The 18,309-nt window shown below is 42.9% G+C and overlaps 1 long non-coding RNA gene across 1 annotated transcript; it reads right to left on the reverse strand.

Moving 5' to 3' along the window:
• Positions 1 to 299: 299 nt before the first annotated feature.
• Positions 300 to 4,558, reverse strand: LOC137471063 (uncharacterized). The gene is made up of 2 exons (XR_010997389.1): positions 2,371 to 4,558; positions 300 to 1,648 (listed from the first exon to the last, which is right to left on the reverse strand). It is a non-coding gene; the product is annotated as an uncharacterized lncRNA (long non-coding RNA).
• Between the last annotated feature and the right edge of the window lie 13,751 nt (positions 4,559 to 18,309).

Raw genomic sequence — 18,309 nt, forward strand, 5'->3', positions numbered from 1 at the left:
CCGGTCTCAGGGTCCTTCTGTGACTTCATCAGACTGTTTCTTCTGTGGCTGGCCACTCCACTTAGTAGACCCCTTCCACAATGCAGAGCTGAAGAGCCATCTGTTGCTTTTTATTAGACTGGAGCTATTTGATATACTTTCACCAGAATAAATATTTTCCTTTGCTGAAAAAATATCTGCACCAGGTATTTGTATGCAGCTTCTTCTAAGTGCTTTATTCCCAGTTGGGCCAGAATAGATTTTACATGAAAGCTGTTTTGTCACCCACCACTATGGGGTGGAAGGATGATGACACGAAGTTGTAATTATAATTAAAGCTTTATTTTTTTAAACAGAATTTTATGATTGGCATAGCATACAATTCTGTGACCAGAACTGAACATGATTTTTATAATTAGAATCAGCATATCATAATTTTCTAGGTAGTTTAGCATAAAATTTTTATCACAGGTTGGCTTACAGTTCCTAATCACCTGGATGCTCTGCAGAATGGGTCAAATCTTAATACTTGGCTTGTAGTATCAATATAACAATCATAATATGGAATAAAAACATGTGGAAAAATATGAATCACTCAGAACTTGGGGGAAGCAGATGATGGTGGAAGTATCCCTGACCACTGGAAGATCATGGGTTTTGTTGTCCAGTGGCAACTGTGGTCCAAGTCCCACTGTGGTCTCATAACTGCTTGATTTTATAGACAGTGCTCTGTGTTCTGCCACACCTCCCTGTTTTGTGATGGTGTCATCACAACCTGGGTGCCTGGGACCTTCAAGGCTGGTAAGGAAGGGAGCCCAGAGTCCAGGAACCTTGAGGCTGATAGGGAATGGGGAGAAGAATTCTGTCTGGTGCATGGGACCTTCCAGACCTGATGAGGAAAGGAAAGGAGACTGATAGATGACCAGTTTGGTCACAGAGAATGGCCATTTGCCTTTTGAACTGGCACTAGTTAAGCTAGCCATATTATGAGGGGTCAAGAACAGGGCATGCCAGTTACAGACTTGTATTGAAGAAGCCTTTGCTTCAGAGTGTGTTGGTGGTCTTCCATCTACTTTCCTACATAGCTTTTTACCTTCCCATACCTAGTGGCTGCTTTCATCCAAGTTTCTTCTGCTCAAGTGGGTCACAGTGACCAGTAGTGACAGGTTTCACCTGATTGTTTAAATGCTAACACAGAGTTAATTCTGCCTTTTTTTTACCCAGGTGCTCTGGAACAATGTTTTGGCATCATACTAATAGGCTTTGTCTGCTGCCCCTATGCCACAGAGGGCTTGTGAGTCTTATACTCTGTAGAAAGGTAAATCTGTGTTGGTCCAGGCACAGAAACCAGAATTTTTATGCTTGGTCTCAGGGGAGAGTTTTGACAAAGCTGCATCAAAACAAAGAATTCAAGATGAGTAGAGGAAGTACACTTGTGTTACAGACCTTTGTCCATTCGAAATGACTTGGAGAAAAGGTAGTAGTCTAACAATGTCATTTTGTGTCATGGGTGATGACCTTGAAGACACTGAGGGCTGAAAACCTCCTCACAGAAATATCCATACATACGCAAAAGCTGTGACTTGGTCATAGGCTGTTACTTCTGCAGGTGTCTCCAAAATTCAGGCCTAGCTATTCCTGAGTGCTGTGCTGTATGATCAGCTCTGACCTGGAAAACTGAAATCATATTAAAACTGTACTCATTACCTACCGAACATTTTATACATTTTATATGGTTACAGTGTGAAGGCCCCAAAGTGCAAATTAATAAAGGTTTTATATGCATTTATATTTTAAAAATCACCTTTAAAAAGTCAGCATGAAGTTTTGATTTTCTGTCCTCCAGGAAAATCCACCTATTCCAACAAATCCCAGAGAATCAATACTTGTTTAGAAAACTGTAATAACTGAAACATCAATCCTAATGACTTTTAAATGCCTCTATTCATGGTTTCTAAGTTTATCACAGGCTATGTAAGGGTAATGAACAAATTATGGTAAGCTTGGAGCACAGGTCTTTTAAGGATATCTATAGATGACATGCATATCTCTACTCATTGGTCCAAGAATATGAAATCAAAATGGGTGAAATACTTCCTTTGTTCCCATGACAAGAATACATCCCATATGGAAGTCATCAGTATCAATGCTAAGCTTCCCTGTAAGCCCTTTTGAGCAACTGTCATTAAATATATATTACACATACACCTGTACAAGCTGAAGTCTTGGAAGAACATGCCTATTCCCCAAAAATCAAAGTGCTTCAATGCAGATGCCTGCAGGGGGACAATGATCATAAAGCAGCCAGAGAGCCAAAGGAATGCTGAGATTTCAGAGCCTGCATGATTACCCACAGCTGTACAAACAGTACAGTAGAGAAAACAGACTGACCTTGGCCATGTTTTGAGAGTGCCTGATAACCAGGTCCTTCAACAAGCCCTGTTTCAACATGAAGAGGAAAGAAGAGACAGTGACCCTGAGGAACAGGAGGAAACCCAATAATGACTAAACAGCAACATTGCAAGTCAGCAGCTTGAACATCTTCCGGGACTGGTCTGGGACAAAACTGGTTGGTGATGACAGACATCTGCCTTATGTACCTGGAAGCATGAGAAGTGGATTAAACCAGATATATGACGGCAATATCTCAAGTACAAGTAGACAGCACACTTCAAAACATTAATTACTATGCTTTGACCATCCCAGAAATATCCATGGCAGAGAAATTTTAGTCTGTTTGCAAGAATTTTGAAATAGAATTTAAAAAGCAGAGAGTGTTTCAGTGTATTTCTAAATCCACAGGGTTGTGGCCATCTTCTTCCAGCTTATTAGTGCCTATATCCTGCTGTATAGAGAGAACATTGAGGAGGCCCATACTAGCAAATAATTGTAATGGTCATCTCACTGACCTCCCTTTCACCCTTGCAAACAGGTATTTTCTTTGCTATTTCTTCACGTGTCCAGGGAATACACCCTCCAACACTTGCAAAAACAAACACTATCACTGGGCTGGCCATCAGAGTCCCCTCTAACTCTTATCTTGGGCTGTGTCCCTCTAGAGTTGTTAAGTTACACGCTTAACCTCAAGGAATCTCTCTCCCCTCCCTGCGTGGACAAAACACAGTGGATCACCTAACTCATAGAGACATCTGGCCCATAAATGACAGAGGCTTGATTCAGGACCAAAGCTAAAAACTAACTTCTTCCAGAATATCCCACACCTCAGAGCAGGCTGTGGGGATGATCCTCAGAATGGTTGTAGGAAACAGCTTGAGGTTTGGAGGAAACCTTAGCTTTGTTGAGCTGGAAAACTGAGCATTACACAATACTTGTTTTTTTCACCTTTTGAATTCTGCCCTTGCAATGTGCAAATCTGTAGGTGTCCCTGTGTTCACTGCCATCCAGCATCTTGGTAAGCAGAAAAAAAAAAAAACAAAAAAAACCAAAAAACCAACAAAAACCAAAAAAACAAAACAAAACAAAAAACCCAAAAAAAACCAAAACAAAACAAAAAACCACCTCAAAACACAACAAGGAAGAAGATCAGAAGGTGAAGGTCACTATTCTGTCACTTAGTCATTCATGGAGAACTCCCCTCCAAGCACAGGCAGTATGAAAGTGTTTCCCTGTTAAGGCTTCATCTATAGCTGCTGCCAGCTTGGCAGGGAAAGCAACTCTCTGATGAAAACAAATTCCTGTGTTCCCATGACATTGAGTTGCTCCTGCAACACTGCAGCTGTCAAAAAACTTGAGTGACTCCAAGGAGAACCTGCATTTACCCTGGCTGTTTTGCTCTCCCTTTTCAAACACTAATTTTATATTCTACAGTCAGCCAAGCAACTCTTTACAAATTTTACAACCCATTCTCCCAAGAGCCTGAAGGCACAAAGCATTCACAGAGTGCACAACCTGAGAACTAAAGCATAAAATGCATGAAAACACATAAAGCCTGTATGGACAGTCCCAAATAAGGTCAGTGAATCTGCCTACACCTTCATGAGCAAGCACTCACCTAATAAGAGTTAAAACCAGACAACAATAAAAGCTGATGAAAGCACAAGTAGATACAGCATATTAAATCTGCCACACAAAAATCCTGCATCTGATTTACAAGAAAGTGTATAAAGCATGTCCTCACCAGATTATCCACCAGCTGCATATCAAGAGCTTTAGAACAAATTTAGAGAATGAATAACTACAAATTGTATGTAATGAGTAGCTGGGAAACAGGGTAAGATGCAAGATGAGTCTTTTAAAACTACATCATGCCAAACTAAGCAATTACCTTTCTTAGACGTGATTAACTCAATCCCTCTTTAGGCAGAGGTAACATAGTCTGTCTCAGTATTGGACTTCAGCAAAGCATTTGATTCAGTGCCACAACTTTGGTGATTAAAAGGCAAACTGGAGAAGATGGAGATTAGTCAGCAAACTGTAAAGCAGTGAGGAACTGCCTGAAGGGAAGAATACAAGTTGCGTTGGACAGGCGCTGTGCTGGGATGAAGGGGTTCCACAAGTACCAGTCTTAGGACTTTCAATATCTTTACTGACAGTTTAGATATTAAAAAAAAAAAAAAACAAAAAACAAAAAACAAAAACAAACAAACAAACAAAAAACCCCACCAAAAATACAAAAACTAAAAACCAAAACCCAGCAAACCAGGGGTGTTGTGAAACATGACTGATCTGTGATGAAATCTGTCAACAGGAGACAGCTGGAGGGTGTTGCTGGTACTCCAAAAGTTATGGATATCACAGGCAGAAATCTCTCAGAGATTAAATGATACAAATAGAGTCAAATGGTGTAGTAAAAATCAGACAGAAAAGCAGCAGAAATTATTCTAATAGCATTGTGGAAAAGACACTAGAGAAACTTCATCTGGAATATTGTATACTATTCCAGTTAGATCTATTTTCAGAAAGCTCTCAAACTGGAACAGGTGCTGTGAACACATATCCAGGAACATTACAGGGAATAAACAGCCTGTTCTATAAGACATTGGAAGAACTTCAGCAAAGCAAAAGATAAGACAGCTTATAGTGATTTCTCACTATTAACAGTGTGGGGGGACAAAAGGGAAAAAGTAAAACTGTTCAACTTGAAGGACAATCTGACTCAAAAATATTTGACTGTAAGCTGGTCATCAACAGACCAAGTCTTAAAATGAGAGGAAAGTTCCTAGTTACCAGAGGCATGACCAAAAAGGCTACCCACAGAGGAAGACAGCAGCAAATGTTGCTGCTTTTTGGTATGAGATCTCTTTAGTTTCCAAAGAACCTCTACTACATGGCTGCCTGCAGCGACCCAGGCCAGTGCTCCAAGAAATCAATCTCTGTTCCTGCTCCTGTCCTCACAGCAGTTGCTGATGGTGTCGCAGGAAGGTATTCCTCAACTCTGGTCTTACACAAGCAGGCATCTCACTGGTTGCACAGACTTGAGAGGCAAATCTTTGAACCTCTGTCTCCCAGCCCTCAGGGACAGTCACTCCCTTTTCTCACAGTGATGTTCAAAATACAAAATCCTCTTCTATTTCACCAACTGCCAGTTTCCCAGAGGTGTTCTTCATTTTGATCTTTGGCAGCAGTTAAACAGCTCATTTCTCCAGCCCAGGTGCTTCCTCCAACACAGCGACAGGAAACGAAACGAGCAGGCGCTGAGGCAGGCAGGTTACCGAGTCCCTTTGCAGTGTTTCTGCCCCTGCCCCAGCACTGCAGCGTGCCCTGCTCTTGGCTGTGGCAGCACAAGTGTCTGTCGGGACCTGCCTGAGCCAGCACCTGCTCTGTCCAAAACACACACACTACTGCAGTTGAAAGAGAGGGGCACACAGGCTCCTGGAGAGAAGAGAAGGAAGGGGAAGCACACAGCTGTTGTTGATTATCCACATTACTGCTACAGATCCATAGGGCCTTTCCCCCTAGGGGGAAAGAAATGTGTATTTTGAAAGGTTTAACGTTATCTTTTCTGGACCCAACTCCTTTAAAAACAGCATGTTAACTATGGTGGACAGTCAGGTGCTAAAGAACAATACAGAAGTGTTCGCTCATATTTTTGGACTGCAAAACCTCCTTCTTGGAAGAAGGGGTGGAGGAGAGTGAGGGTCAGGCAACAGGACTGTAAGCTCTGTCAATTGTACCAACTCATCTGGAGCACCTCAGACGCCCCCCAAAGCCATTGATCATCACTTGGGGATTGGCTTTCTGTGTGATCATAGCGATGCACACTTTCACCACCTGCTCTGACATGCACCTGCACCTGCCCCTCCTTCCCAACCTTGAGGCTGACCACGAGGAAAATGCCCTTTGTCACTTTGTCATTGCTGGCCATGCCAGGTTTACTAAACCACCTTTTTTATTCAGCATTGTACTGGCCTTGTAAGAACTGGAACTTTTCCAAATACTGCTTGAAGCCATTCCACCTCTGCTCTCCCTCCTTGCTGGCAGGGGCTTTCTGCAGCCAGATGAAGGAGTGGGTACCTGCAGGGTGTCCCCTGTACCCCAGGAAAGCAGGGTCTGCTGGGAAGGTTAACGCTGACTTTTCCTTTGCACATGCTGGCATCAAAAAGGTGCATAGAACTTGCCCTTAGTTGCAGCTCATGTGAATGTCAGCTCTACTGGAATCCAGGAGTCCCCTGAGTTTTGAGAAGAGGATCTTGCCAGTTTTCACAGACAGCATTAACAGGGAACACACTGTAAGCTTGTGGAAGGCAGGGAATATGGGACAAGGTTGTTTTAAATTTCTCTTACTACAGTACAATCCTGGCCTGGGCCCAAGGCTTCTCAAAACTGCCCAGTACCTACTCTAATGGTGATAGCAGAGGTAAACCTGTTCCTATGCAGATGGGACAGACACTTGTCACAATAAAGAGTTCAGCAGTCTATCTTTAGAGCAGAGCTCCTGCACATAGACAGAAAAGTAGCTATTTCACCCACTCCTTTGTATGTTGGCTCTGATGTCCCAGTCTGACTGAGCTTCCACTAGTGTGAAACCTCTGAGAGCTATTTTCATCCTACTGTAAATCAGCAGAGCTTTGTGATTGGCATCACAGGAGGTTCTTACCTCATGGGGACTGTCCCAGCACAACCTTCCTCTGGAGCACACCTCTGGGCAGGAGATAACAGGATCTGCTGTACATGCTGACTACTGCTGGCTGTGGCTGTCCCCCTGCCAGAGGAATCCTGAGCTAATCATTTTGCATTTCCCTCTTCCCTTCCTTAAGAGAGGCCCCACACAAGTACCAATATCTTTCCTTCAGGCAGTGTTTCCGCCACCCTGCTCCCTCGCTGCAACCAGTGAGGAGGTGAGCAGTGCAGTTCTCTGTGGTCTTCTGTGGTCAAGAGAGAGGGAGGTGCCTATAGAAAGCAATTTATCCCTCCTAAAATCTTAACCACGTCTCTCTCTGAGGAAGTGCTCAGGACAACTTTGCTCCTGACATTGGTGCTTCATTTATACACCTAAAATGAGGTGTGGACAAATCCACACCCTTCTGCTTCTCGCATGATGTTTCACAAGCAGAAGTGTTGTAATTCTCCTGCTTGCTACTCTCAGCCACTAATGTTAGATAGGATGTTAGATAAAGTGCATCCACCCACATTCGGGCAGAGCCCCTTCCCCCAAGTGACATAAATTATAATTTTCATCTTGCTTCACTAGATATTCAACATTGCGTACTGCAAAGCATGCATATTTTCATATTTGGCTGTGATCAATAATACAGTTCCTATCTCTGATAACAGCAGCCCAAAACACCGAGGGCTGGATCCTGTGTGGTGGTTGTCAAAATGGCAGTGTTTTGTAATCAACAGCCTGAGAGTCTTTCTCAGGAAGATTTGCGTTGCAGGATCAACAGCAACAGTAGTCCAAGCCAAGCTGATGAAAGAGACAGTTAATCCCAAAGAGCCAAGTCCCTGGAATGTGCCCTGTTCTGGGAGGGCATCACTCAGCTACGTGCATATAGCTGGGTATGTCTGGTGTTGCTGAAGCTGGTAATTAGCCAGAGGCTGGGGCTTGGTTGGTGGTTGGGGGTTTTTTGCCTTTTTTTCTTTTTTTTTTTTTTTTCCAAGTAAGAAAAACATCCACAGTTGTTCCACGGGAAGAGAACAAGTAATCTACCCTCATGGAATATATGCAGTTGTCCTTGTTTCCTCCTTGCTTACTTTCACCTTCTGCTAGTGTAATTTGAGTGACAAGATTTTTCTAAACACCAAATTAGGATAAACTGCAGTAACAGATGAAGGAGAATAACTGGCAGGCTTTTAACAAATCAGGAATATGTGCACAGGGCAGATACTGAAATGCATAAACTTGCAGTGTTTTACAAAAACAGCCAAAGGCAGAGCTGCACAGGTAGAGTCCTACAGCTGTAGGATGTCTATGCTTCACTTCCCACTCTCCCCTTCCCCTCGAGGCAGCTGCTGCTGAGCCGTGACAGCTGAGCTGCATGTGAAGCAACTCTTAAACCACTTGAAGTTTTCAACCTGACCGTGTTAAAGCAAACTCCCCTTACCCAAGCACTGGAGTGAAAGGAAGCTCAAGGCATGATTCTTCAGGGAGGTAAAACACCCCAAGTGACACATCCCCTGGTGCCTGAGGAGGGCCATTCCTACATATGAATGGCCAGGAAACCCAGGACACAGTGATTTGCACCTGCTTTGCCCAGATGCACATGCCTACAACCTGCCCAGTGCAGTGAGGGACATGCTCTGAGTCACATTCAGTGCAAAGTCAGGTCTGAGCCAACCACATGTGAACACCTGCTAGAAGCCAGCCTGTGAAATGGGCTTTCCTCACCATTGATCTTATGGAGCTACACACACCCTGGCAATGAAGCACCATCTCTAAAAATCATCCCAAACATAAGCAGAAACAGCAATGACAATCAAAGCTAGAACCACATGAAACTGCATAGGCAGGTCATATCACCTATGGTGTCTGAGCATCACTTGGCTGCATGCAAAACTGCTGACTGACCAGTGCAAAGGTCTGAATTAAATGAGTTTTAAGATGAGGTCCAGTCACTGACTATCTGCACTTTCCTATGCTGCAATATAAAATGAAACAGGTCTGTGTTGATCATAAGTGAAGGTACCAAAACATGTGAACCCCTTGTGTGGTGCTTGGCTGAGCAGACCCAGGGAATGTTGCACTTAGGGCACCTGGTTGGGTCTGACTGGCCAAAGCCGTTTCTCTTGGCTCCCCCACTGAACTGGCAAAGCTGACTTTTGCCACTCCAAGGATAAAAGGCCAGGACTGGGACTGGCTCTTACCACTCAAGAGGACATAGAAATGGTCATGCTGCTACAGGGAGCTGACAGAAGATCTTGGAGAGCTGGATATGTTACCATAACACCATCACAGGAGGCAGAAATAGCAGAGGTGGGAGCAGGGCAGTACTTTGTATCCTCCCATTCCAGCTTCCCAAGCTCTGCTCTAAAATACCTAGGAAAGCCACCACCATTCCAGCTGCTTACTTTGCCACCAGTGACAGCCAACTTAAGTGAGCATTCCTCATGTTTTGCTGCCTCAAAGCCCAGAAACAGCTTCCTTTCTCCTGGTGGAGGCAAGATGGTGCTTTTATTTCTCTGCCAGGCTTAGAAAAGCCGTAACATAGCAGAGCAGATAGGAGAGCCCAGATAAGGAGAAGAGCACAGGCTGAGTATGGGGCCAGGCACCCAAGCCATCCATTTGCAGGTAACCCGGCATGCCCAGCATAAGGCACCTGGGCACTAGGTGGAAACTAAAATGTGGGGCTGGGAAATCATGTAGCTGAGAGGGATTTACATGGCTGTGCCCTACGTGCTGAAAGCTCCCCCTGCTTATGTGCTGGGAGGGGCAGAGCTTCTCCTGCCTGGCACAGAGCTGCCTCAGCCCTGGGCTGCGTGCTGCCCAGCTCACACCTTGGCCCCACTTGGATGCACACACGCCACACAATGCCTTCACACAGATATATTTATCAAGCTAAAAAAAGTTCTGGTTAGCTGTTGTGTTGGCTGTGAGGCTGAGTTGTTCTATCTAGGAGGGAAAAAGAGACCACCTGGAGCTGTAAAAAATCTCACAAGCCGGCAAAAGACAGAGGGCAGCATGCTGGTGGGAGGTCAGATATTTACTGGAGTGGAAGAATTCCAATACAGAAATTATTCATCTTCACAGCACGGTCCCTCCCCCCACCATAAAAAAAAATCCTTTTTACATATTTCCTGGAATATGTGATTGTACTAGAAGAGCATTTTATGCTCCTGTTATGAAAGGGAATCCAGTCCACTGGGACAAAGTCATTCTTGGAATAACTTTCAGTGAAATCAAGAGTTACAACTGGACTGACTTCAGTATAACAAGTCCTTGGGATATTGGTGGCTGCTGCAGTCATGTTTTTGTAGGCAGTCTGGATCTACAAGTTTTCCTAGTATAATAATTGCAGTAAGAACTGTGAGGTTTTGTAACCAAACTCGTTTATGCTGGCAAAATCCCTTCTTTGGATGATAGAGAGGTGACTTATACCACTTAATTTCTTCCAGTTTTTACTTGGGAGTTGCTGTTCTACTATGTCTTTATGCTGTCTGCACAACAGGTGTAAATTATTACTTCTGCATTGTTGTAACAGTACCCTTTTCTAGCACAGACAAGCTAAAATGTCTAAACTATTTTATTTTGTATAATGCATATATTAGGATATGGGGTTGGGGAAGAAAGAAACTACTATCTTAAAACAAAATAGACTGATGACCTACAATAGCCTGCAAGATAAATTCTGTGTGACAGTAAGAGAACAGATTTCACCAAAATAATCTAGATTATTTTCTTTCATTATTTTTATCACAGTTGGGATCTTTATTTCCTAAGCAATCTCTATAAACATCTGCGTGAACTTAGCTTGTATATGTCTATTTTCATTTCTAAGATCCAAGTTAATCTTGTTTGCAGCATGCAAAGAACTTGAGCAGGATGTGACAGCACTTTATGTCATCCCCACTTAGAAGTGCAATAGCCCTGCAGTATCACTGCCTGGCCAGCCCAAGGGGCAGTGGGACATCTGCAGATTTGCCATTGCCAGTTTGACTGCAGATGGTCCAAGGAACTTCTGGGAAGCAGATGTTCCCTGAGGTATCTCCTGGAAGTGAAAGTGAGCATGATAAAGAGAGCAAAGGTGCAGGGGTAAAAATCTAAACATGGGAAATATGGCATCACCTTGAAGGTGGGATATCACCTTGTATTTTGTGCTGGAAAGAATAGAGATAGGCTTGGAAGGTTATTAAAGCAAAGATAAGCAGATGTGTTTTATGGTTTAAAATCAGTGAAAACTCAATCTGTGCTTGTAGAGAGCAGCTTTACAATATTTCCCCATGTATGGCACACAGAGCAAAGTCGTTCCACCCATTGTGCACAGCAAAGAAGCCCATCCGCACGTACAGAGAAATACCATCAGCCACAATATAAATGGACTTGTGTAAGTTGGGTTGAATTCTTCTCTTACTGAGGTAAGGAGATCAGTGGAAAGGGGTGACCAAACAGCAAGCAAAGAAAACAGCTTTTGTAGCAGCCCTGTCAATGTGTATACAGCTGCAGGGTCAATGAGTGTGTCTCACAACCAGAGAAAGGATGTTGCAGCAATCAGGGTATAAAAGGAGAGTCTGGCACAGTTTGGGCTACCAGGCTGGATTAAAAAAAAGACTGTATCTTGTAGCTATTACTAAAAAATAGTCTTCAAGACTAAAAATAGCATGGATATACCAACGTCTAAAAAGAGATCAAAAATTAAGCCCATAAAGATTGTAAGTCATATGAGATGCAGAACTTTAGAGCTTATAAAAGACAGCAATGAATATTAAATTATACTAATTCACACTACCTAGTTTCAATCTCCAATCGCCAGAGCCAAAACAAGCAGACAGCTTTCTTTACTGTTTTTTTCATTTTTTTTCTGGGATGTGCAAACTGAAGATGCTGTATGCCAGATCTCCCACATGCTTCTCATATACAGACCATGATTCCTGCTTGTACAGGCCTCTCTTCTGCCAGCACCTCAAGCATGTGCTTTGGTGGCTACCTCAAAAAGTGCCTGGAGGACTGAAAAGGCAAGAAGCAAGAAACTGTCTGTGTCTGGAGGAACAGGCTGTGTGAATCCCACTCTGCAGGTCAGACATCTGTCTCAGGTTTTCAGGGTTTTGCAAAGTATTTCATGTGCCACCTTTGATGCCCACCAAACAAAGTTGGTGTCCTGATCTTGAATAGACAGCAGCAGATCTGACTAAACAGGGACCAGCAGCTCACACAGGCAGCTGCTTAGCAAGTCCTGGCACCACCAGGGGTGTAGCCAGCTGCCTGGGGGCATTTTAGACTTTAGTTACAGACCCAGGACCCTTAGTTAAGCATATATCCTGCTAAGATACTCTAATCTTTCATCAGATTTTAGCCTCCATCCCTGCTCAGGGTTATTAAGGGTTTAGTTCAGCATTTGCAACAGGACCCAGATAGATGAAGAGCTTAAGGTGAAAGGACAAGCTAAGCAGAGGGGCTGCAGCAGAGGCTGATCCTTGTCCCATCTGGGGAACAGCACAGAGCCCTGTCATTTGTGCTGTGTGCTGCTGCAAGCATTGGACCTGAGCCGGCTCAGCACAAGCAGTGCCTGCATGAGCACACCAGGCTCAGGTGAGACAAGGAGAGCCACAGGAGGGGTAGGCAGGTTGCTGGGGCAGCTGCAGCAACCCCTGGGGCAGCATGGGGAAAGGAAGGGAGGGAACAGTTCTACTCAAAGCCCTGCTTGTGAGTTATAGCCTGTCTGCAGCCATGTGGACCCAGCCAGGCTAGAGACTCAAGTCTTCTTCCAGCTGTTGTTGAAGTGTCAGTACCCTCAGTCCAATCCCAGCCTGGCTGTTACCATTCTCCTCCTAACCACCACTACCCTCCCAGATTTGTCAGCAAAACTGTTTGTTTGCTTCGTCTGGTCCTCTGGAATTAAAGTGAGCCGTGCTAGCTCAGGCAGCTAAAACACAAGGTCTGCCTGTATCTAGTTCAATGCTAGTAAATAGGTCAAGGAAAGGCGGTGTGTGTGTGCCTGAGAGCTGCATGAGTGGTAATCACCTCAGTCAACAGACCTGGAGTTTACACACTGACTTGGGCACCTCTGTGCTGTGCTGATCCGCCCCATGCATCCAGGAGCTGACTTTGGTTTGTGTTCAGTGCAAGCCACCCTCACCAAGAGGGTGAATCTGGTCAGAGGAACTCCAGATGTGCCCAACACTTTTTCATCCCTATATGCTCCTTGACTGCCTCTTCCCCCCACTGGCAGTCAAGGAGAAGGTTCCATTGAGGTCCATCTGGGGTCAAGCAGAGCCACACCACACTGCACACACTGCTAGGGGCACAGTCCCTCCCTCCTGGAACAACAGGATGTGGAAGGTCCTGGCCATGAAGGGTGCATTCCCTCCGCCTCAGCACACAAGAGCATGATGCCGCTGAGCTGCCTTCTCACACCAGCAGTTTTTATGCCCCTAGTTGCTTGCAGCTAGTGAGACATGGTTTTGGTGATGCTTTAAACACTCAGATCTTGACTACTGGGGCCTAGCAATGCTGTCCTTCTAGGTGTAATATGTGTACTGTGGTGTAGATGGGTTTGGGGTTGAGCTTATGAGAGCACAGAATTTGCAAGTTCTCACCTCTTCCTTCCTTCCTTCTCAAGCACTCTCAAATCAAGATGCCACAAACAAACCACTTTCTTGCAAGTGCCTGTACTACTGTTTTATGTAAATCAGAACTGCAAAATCACTTTCTCTGGGTACCTTAGCAGGCATCAGTGTGAGATTCTCTGACAAGGGATCCAAGGAGACCTGGTGTTGACTTCTCTGTACAAGAACCTTACTCTCTAAATAAGATAATTATCAAGAGGGTGTTTGTGCCCATTCTTGTTTTTGGGGACTCTCCTTTCTCTTTGCCACCATGACTCATAAAACTCATTAAGCCAGAGTATGCCTAGCAGAACCATTTAATTACACAGCAGTTGCAGAGTAGTGACGGAATCTATGTTTAACAGGCTGACAGCAAGATGGCTTTATCTACAAAGCTGTTTAGATGTCAGTATAGCCAGTGCCATCCATAAGGCTGGGCAAGCCATGCCAGGCATCAAACCAGCAAGGAGGAAAGTAAAATTTGTGTCAGGAGTAGGCTCAAGACACTAGTGATTTGCATAAACAGTCTGAAAACCTGCCTGTCATCACCATATCTGGGGCAATGTGTGGAAACATTATCTGGTAAATCAACAGCCTTGCACTGCACAGTGACCTAGATAGGAAATACAATGTAAAAAGGGAGAAGGTGAGACTGTGCACTGTTGTAACACAAAGATCAGGTTATTTGCTGCTGCTTTTATTCTAGCTATGAGTTTAATAGTTAATAAACCACTTGAAAACAAGTTCTAGCCTCTCCCTTCTTTCTCACTCTCACAGCAACACAGCAAGGAGCCAGACCAATTTATGAACAATGTATTTTAGTAGTTAGCAAAATGTTAACAAAATAGTCTTAAAACCACACAACGCATTTCAGCTATGGGTGCACGACTTCAAGGTGTCTGAGAAGCTGCTCAGAGGGATTACACCAACATTGGAGTGACTACTTCTCGCTTGTGTGTGTGAACAGGCTTGTTTACATGAAGAAACTCTATCCATTGTGGCCTTTGACATTGCAGTAGACGATTCAGTTGCAGTAGGCTAAGATATGTGAGAATGACTGCTCACTGGAATAAAAAAGCAAAGGGAAGTTTCTGGGAGCTAATGCATGACACTGTTAGAAATCCCCTCCCATTTGTACATTTTGTCCCGATTACTTAGAAGCCAAGCATGACCAAGTGATTTGTCATCAGTTTTGGTTTTGCAAGGTTTTTCTCCTTGTAATTTACCTTACAATTAGCACTTTGTATCATACATTCTAGCCCATCTAAGGGCTGGTCTTAAAATTCAACCATAAAACCTCAGCACACTGAAAGAAGTAAGCACTGTTCTGGTGCAGAAAACACACCTCCCTCACCATTAAAGAGATGAAGAAATTGTAAGCTTTTTTAAAGAAATTTCAGCTGGATGATACTTTCAGGAAGGCAGAGGAATGATAGCCTTGTAGGGCAGTGGCTCAGTTTTCCTATATTATTATTATTTCCATAATTTTTTTATATCAACAAAATAAAGTTTTCTCTTAACTCTATAACTCTGCTGGCAGGAAGAAAAACATTTAAAGATTGCACATCCAAGGTCTTCAAGATAAAAAAATAACTTATCTATAGACCAGTGTTCAATATGCAGTCTGTAAGCAGGAAAATAGTTTGCTTTCATTTTCTCATTCTTCTGTAGACAGAATATTGCCTCCAAAATTAACCTTGTTCACTTCAAATTACTGAGCTTAGCCAAAATTAAGCCTCTTTTTTATATTTTCAGATTTTTTCCCCCAAAAGTAACTGGACAAGTAATGAAGTATGCCTCTTTCAAATGTATAGTATACAAGACTTTGATATTGCCATGAGGCTATCAGAAGTCAGAGCGAAATCTTCCTTTCTCAATCCCATTTTTAAAAGTTATTTCTTTTGAAAATAATACATGAAACTTCACCCAAACCCAATTTCTCCCCCATATTTAAACTGTAGCTAAATCTTGGAAAACACAGTGTAGCTAAATTTTGAAAGACAGTGTTTTTTAATCTGCCATCACAATCAAGGGACCTACATTAATGAAAAGGGAGAGTGTTAGGTCAGACTCTTCTGGTTTCCGTAACAGTCACCTGGTTTCCTTCTATATTTGCATTTTTTTCAGAAACAGAATTCCAAGTGTCTTGCCCTTGGGACTTAGTCCAGAGTTATGTTTGTGATTACTCTGTCATATATTATCACACTCATGACAGTCCATCAGAAAAATTTAATAATTTCTATGTAGCAAACTACAGCATTTCTTACAGCATGTATTGCTGTATTCACTGGTCCCAGTGAAACCACTTCTCTATTTGTGGTGAGGAGGGAAAGATCTCCTCTTCAGGAGTGTTTCTTGACTGATTGAGGCAGGTATCTTTTTTTGTCATTTGCAGCTGACGGTCACTGTGGCTTCATTTTCCACACTGCTGGCAGCAGTTTCTGTATAGCATCTAAGGGAATTTCTCCCTCCACATGCATTTTTGGGAAGACTCTTATATCTTAATTATTCTCCTCTCAACCTGTCCTCACACCTCATCTTACAATGAAGGAGATCCTGTTCCCCTTCCTGGTTCCACCACACTGCTCCACAACTCTGCTTCCTCTGCCTCCATCGGAGCTCAGCACTCCCCCACACGACATTGCAAAACCTCCTCAGGGATGAAGACCTCCTCTATTTATAGAGCACTGAGGCTAGATTAAAGTTTCCAGAGAGTTTTCTGGAAGAACTCACATCTAGCTGCTCTGAAGGCTTACAAAGGAAAATGAGTTTCCACCTTGCTTTAGAGCTTTGCCCAGCATCTAACATCACTAAACCTTTGCAGTACAGTACGTAGTGCACCAGGCATGTGTTTGATGTTATACATTGACATTTATGAACCTCTGAAAACTTTTCTTCCTGACATGCTTGGGGCAGGTTCTCTACCATGAACCCATATTCTGAACTGATTTTTGTCCTAGGTCTGTGATTCAGAGCTATCTTAAGATAACAGAGAAGAAAAAGTGTTTTTAGCTTTGTGCTGTGGTTTTTCCTTAAAAGACTGAGGCTGATATTTTTCAATCAAAAATAAGGTTCCATTAACAAATGCACTGCTGCGTGTTGCTCCACAAAGATATGATTCAGCATTTTTTTTACTCATGTCACAAGTCAAATACAGAATATGCTTTAAAATAGAGGATAAATGGCTGTAGCTGCAGCTAAAATAATGTAGGAGTCAGGCTGGGTTCACAGGGGGGCATATTCACAAACACAGTCTGTGTGCATATATGAGCTAGCTATGTTCAGCCTCTGAAACTGATAAGTTGCTGTTTATTAAAAAAAAAAGAAAAAGGCAGCAAGCCTTTGACTACTTCTGCCCACAGCACATGGTTTTTATTGAAGGATGTGTTTGCACAAAGGGAGGAGTGTTGCCTCCTACACAAATTTCAGCAGCCATTTGAACAATTTGGTAAATAGATGAGGACAGTCTTCATCTATTGTCTGCCTGTCCCCTCCAGTCAGAAGTCAATCACACAGTGGGGAAGCTCTAATCTAAAGGAGAAATCCTTTTTAGGAATCTGCTTTTTAATGAAAACTCCTGAACATGGTCCCAGCATTACCAACAATCTGAGGGTACACACATACACCCTGATACAAACAAATGAACAAACAGCAACAAACCCTAACAACAACAAAAAAGAAAGTAAGAGAATAATTCCATGGAGAAAATATATGCAGCAGGAAAGGAAAAAAAAGTGAAATCCACGTCATGACAAGATAAATGTTATCATCTTCCCTTGCACTGTAAGTGGATGAAGAAGGAGCAAGTTGCTTCTTGACCTGTTTTTTGCTTCTGCATAAAAATGAAAGGCCATTTCTTTTAGTACCAATAAAATGCCACCTTTTCTCTAAGTCACTAATTAGCTGACTGGATGAGCAAGGAACAGGTTCAGGTGACTCAAACAGTGACAAGCTGATGCAGAATGATAGCAAGACTCAATCACAACCCAGCACTAATTACAGCTCTGTAGCACACACTATCACTCTGAACACAAAACAAGGATGTTAATAGTACAAATTTAGCTGTGCACTTGCAGAAAATCCTTGTAAGCTTAATTTTCCAGGACTTAATCTTTCACTACTGCTTTGTAAAAGCTCTCCAATGTACAATTCCAACATTATGTTTCAGTGGATTCATCAACAGCATTGCACCATCTGAATGCCCATTGAAAGAGATAAAATGAAGTGTCAGTTTAGATCATGCAGGGAGGAGACAACAATTTTCATAATATGGGAATTTAAATTATTGTATATCCACTACTAGCATTCCTGGTTTAGTAAGTATCTGTCCTTGGTATAAGTTGCTTGGGATGTGCTTTAAAATATGAAATACCTTATACTAATACCTAATACTCTGGTATTAGTCAAAGACTATTTGCACAGAGGGTTGTGCTTGTTAGCATAGGCAGAATAAGACAGAGAACACCATCATAATGAGTGTGCATCAATATCACAAGTTTTAATACCATATGAGTTCAGTTCTAAAATATCAATAACTATTATCATCAACAGCCAGAACCTTTCAACTACTAAAACCTGAAAAGAAAAACAAAGAAACAAACAAAAACTTACAAAATTGGAGTCCCTGTTTGCACCACCAATAGCCAGAAACACCTCTCCTTGCATCCTTAG

The sequence above is a fragment of the Anomalospiza imberbis genome, chromosome 3 (assembly GCF_031753505.1).
Source record: "Anomalospiza imberbis isolate Cuckoo-Finch-1a 21T00152 chromosome 3, ASM3175350v1, whole genome shotgun sequence".
Classification (NCBI taxonomy): domain Eukaryota; kingdom Metazoa; phylum Chordata; class Aves; order Passeriformes; family Viduidae; genus Anomalospiza; species Anomalospiza imberbis.